The 3,996-nt window shown below is 44.3% G+C and overlaps 1 long non-coding RNA gene across 1 annotated transcript; it reads right to left on the bottom strand.

Annotated features, from left to right (window-relative positions):
• Positions 1 to 1,182: 1,182 nt before the first annotated feature.
• LOC145347076 (uncharacterized) lies at positions 1,183 to 3,748 on the bottom strand. Its single transcript, XR_013887762.1, has 3 exons — positions 3,419 to 3,748; positions 2,666 to 2,789; positions 1,183 to 1,298 (listed from the first exon to the last, which is right to left on the bottom strand). It is a non-coding gene; the product is annotated as an uncharacterized LOC145347076 (long non-coding RNA).
• Positions 3,749 to 3,996: the final 248 nt, after the last annotated feature.

Genomic DNA, 3,996 nt, shown 5'->3' with positions numbered 1-3,996 from the left:
GAAGGGAAGATGAGAGTCAAAACCACGTGAAGGTGAAGTGGAAATTGAAAGCAAAGCTGATGAAATTTGTGCAGTTTGGCACAAGACCAGGAAGTGGTACCAATATAATTACCAATATAACAGAAAAAGAAGTGAAGGAAGGGGCTTGAATAGGGCTGGAATAAAGAATATCCTGCAAAAAGTCAGAAACAGTTATGATCCATAGCGTTTCTCCTCAGAACACCTCTTATTTGGAGGAAGTGAGTGGAGTTAAAACAGAATACCTGCAATGTATTAACATGTTCTGCCAAGCAGAGGAGGGTGTAGTGAGCAGGGATTGGTTGGGCCCATGTCCAAGGACGGGCAGAGGACCCTTTGGCTGTTCTGGTGGGGAATGGAGCTAGAAAGGTATTGGAGATCTCTGAGTTAAGAAGGAGAAAATCCACCAGTTTTCTACTGCAGTTCAGTACTCAGGGACCCTATTGGGAATAATTTGTGGAGATGGGTGAAGAGGACTTGACATGGATTTGGCTGTATTGTTTCTGTTGTTCAATAAGCTGTTAACATTTATTGAATTAAACAACTGCACAACACAAAGGACGGCCATTAGGCCTATTATGCCAGCACTTTGAAAGGCCTATCCACTTAGGGCCTCCCCCTTGTTCCTTTCCCATAGACCTGTAAGTACTTCCTTGTCAATATCTAAGTGGATGTCAGGTGAGGACAGTTTTGTGGTTGACTGCAATATCCTCTCATAGTGGAGGATACTAAATTATCTGAATATAATTGGTGCCTTCAGGATCATATCTGTGCTTTCAGGGTGTGAGGTTAATTGCCACATCTCTACTTCTACTCTGAGATTAGATGTGTAATCACACGCCAGAGATTGAGCTGACTGGCAACTGTGTCTCTTGTCTAACCAGGGGATGTGCATCATTGTTGTAGGAGGGACACATTACAGTTGTGCTCTTTCTGGTTGTCATCCAATGTCTATGCCTCCCCCCAAGAGGGGGCTATTATATAATGATCTGGAGCAAGAAACTTGGCTGATATTTTCTATCCATTGTCCACTGGAACATTATGGCCCAATCGCCAACTCAGCTCTGATCACCTAGCAAATACTAAATACATTTACTGACCAAATTATTAAACAAACTATATTTTATTGCAATTAAATGAACGACTAATTACCTCATCATAGTTGTGCCATAAAGTGCTAACTGGACCAGTAGCGTGTTATGCAGCTATTTCTGGCAGTAAGTTTTCCCCTGTCTGGTGATGGATGTTTCCTGCCAGATTTTCTGGTTCTGGAGGATGACCTTTTGAGCCACGAGCAGGGAGAACAGGATTAGGGAAATGGAAATCACGATTCCCTTCAACAAAACAACACACGCTTAAAAATGAAAGCTACAAGATTCTGCTCAATTGTGCTGGTTTATTCAAAGCAATTTGCCCAAAACTGGTGCCTCTGGAGCAAAGATCACATTACCCTAAGAGCAATCTGTGTTTGACATCATTGCAGTTTCTACCATCTTCTGCACTATTCTAAAAATTGGAAGTAGGCACAACCCACAAAACTGGCCACGCATTTAGGATGTTTCCACTGACAGTTTAGGCCTTCATGAAGACTTTAAAAATTAACTTTATTTTTTGGACACAAGGACACTAAAAGGTTCATTTTGAAGGTTGTTAACTGTGATTTTTGTTTTAATTTATCAAGAAACTGACTAATGTATCCCAATATAACTAGAAAACTAGCAGAGACCCAGCATGACCCCCTTTGCAGTCAAATTAGTTTATCTGGGCTATCCCATCATCTCATTCGCCCACCCCTTGTCATCCACACCCAATGCCGTTCTATCCTTCTAATTATTAAAAATGTTGATATTTAGGGATTAGAGTCAACTCAGGAAAGGTTCAGTCGGCTGATTCCTGGAATAAAAGAGTTGTCTAATGAGCAAAACTTGAGCAGGTTGGGCCAATACACTTTGCAGTTTTAGAAGAATGAGCCGTGATCTTATTGAAAAATATAAGATTTTGGTGGGGGGAAGGGGACTTTCTTTCGTAGGGTAGATGTTAAGATGTTGAGATGATGTTTCCCCTCACGGTAGAATCTAAATCAAGGGGTCACAGTTTTAAAGTAAGTGGTCTCCCATTCAAGATAGAAAGCTTAAAATCATTCCAACAGTGCAGGAGGTCATTTGGCCCATCAAGTCTGCACCGACCACAATCCCACCCAGGCCCTAACCTCAAATATTTACCCTGTTAGCATTTACCCTGGTACAAAGAGGCAATTTACCATGGCCAATCAATCAAACCCACACATTTTTGGATTGTGGGGGGAAACTGGAGCACCTGAAGGAAACCCAGGCAGACACGGGGAGAATGTACAAACTCCATACAGGCAGTCACCCGACATCAGGAATTGAACCCAGGTTCCTGGTGCTGTGAAGCAGCAGTGCTAACCACTATACCACCGTGCCACCCGAAATAAGGAGGCATTTCTTCTCTCATTAATCAGATACATAACACCATTGTCTCCTACATATCAAATTAGATGTCTAACCTTACCCTGCATCACTATGAAGTATGCCAGTATAGTTAGGTCTCTGACTAACCAAACTTCTAAAAAGGATGACGATGCATGCATGAATAATGTGGAAAAAATATGTGATACGATATTTACATGTGACAAAGCAGGTTTTGTAAAAACACTCATATCAAATTTGTTGTCTCACAATTCCTCACATTTTCTTTTCCTCCTGCTACATCTTGGTGTGAATCCGACATCAGCAACTGTAGTGGAGAATCTGTGAGGAGGAGAGAATTAGAAATAATGTCTCATAACTTCCTAGTTCCCTAGCATCACATTTAAGGGATACCCCAATGATGCGCTGAGGAATTCTGACCCAACCACTCTCCCACAATTTCTGACCCCACAACCCCCGACCCGACCCCTCCACCCCCACACACTCTGGTGTTGTCCCCACAGCCTTCGGTCCAAACCTTCCTTCCTACCCCCGCATTCCAATCACCCCACCCACTCTAAATACCATCCCCCTCCCTCCCATTCCCCTCACTCTGGTCCAATCCCTCCCACCAAGCCTCACCTCTCCAGTCTGTCCTGCCACCCCCTCCACCACTCCTCCCCACCCCCAGCTTGGTCTGTCCCACCACCTCCTTCTCTCCTCCAGTCTGCCCTTTCCCCTCTGGTCTGCCATGATTCCCCCCTCCTCCCTCAGTCTCCTCCCTCTCAGTCTCCCACTCTTCCTCCTCTTTGTCTCCCACACCAGCTCCCCCCCACCACCAACCCAGTCTCCCCACCTCCCCCCCAATTCCCTGAAAGACTTACCTTTGAACCTTACCTGTTCCCTTTAAATTGTCCAATTAAACATCTCTTTTGCGGCACTTAATGCTGTAAAAAAGAGGAGCGATTTACCTCTCTGCGCCGATGGCACTCCATGCCAGTGCTGCCCAGGACGTACTGCACAGCTCCTGTCTCACCCAGCCCGAGTGAGGGAGGTTGGACGTGACAGCAGCTTTGGAATTACAGTGCAGGCAAATTCATGCAGATTGCCACTCTGCAGAAGTTAGCGGTTCAGCTTCTCAGGGTCAATCCTATCAACTCTCTTCCATGTTTTTTTTAACTCTTTGGTCAAGTCACTCCCCAATCTCCCCAGTTTATGTGACCGCCTGGCTCTCCTGTGGAATCTCTTCCATCCAACTGAGAGAACAGAATGGGACCTCAGATCAACATCCCACTTGAAAGGTTTTCTACACCCTGCACCATAGGGCTGCAATCACTCAACATTGTACTGAAATGTCAGCCTAGTTAATGCGCAGATTGAAATTTGAACCTATAACCTTCTGACTCAGAAGCAAGAGTGTTGCAGCTGAGTAAAGGAATGTATTTTTTTCAGAATTTGTAGAGACAAACATAGCACTTGACATTAGGCTGAACATTTCAGATGGGTTTTCTAAATCCTTTTTCACCTTTCCTATGATAAAAGGTTTGTT

The sequence above is a fragment of the Carcharhinus amblyrhynchos genome, chromosome 8, assembly GCF_965287045.1.
Source record: "Carcharhinus amblyrhynchos chromosome 8, sCarAmb.v2.hapA, whole genome shotgun sequence".
Taxonomy (NCBI): domain Eukaryota; kingdom Metazoa; phylum Chordata; class Chondrichthyes; order Carcharhiniformes; family Carcharhinidae; genus Carcharhinus; species Carcharhinus amblyrhynchos.
The sequence above is the reverse complement of the archived record's forward strand: the minus strand, read 5'-3'. Positions and strand labels throughout refer to the sequence as shown.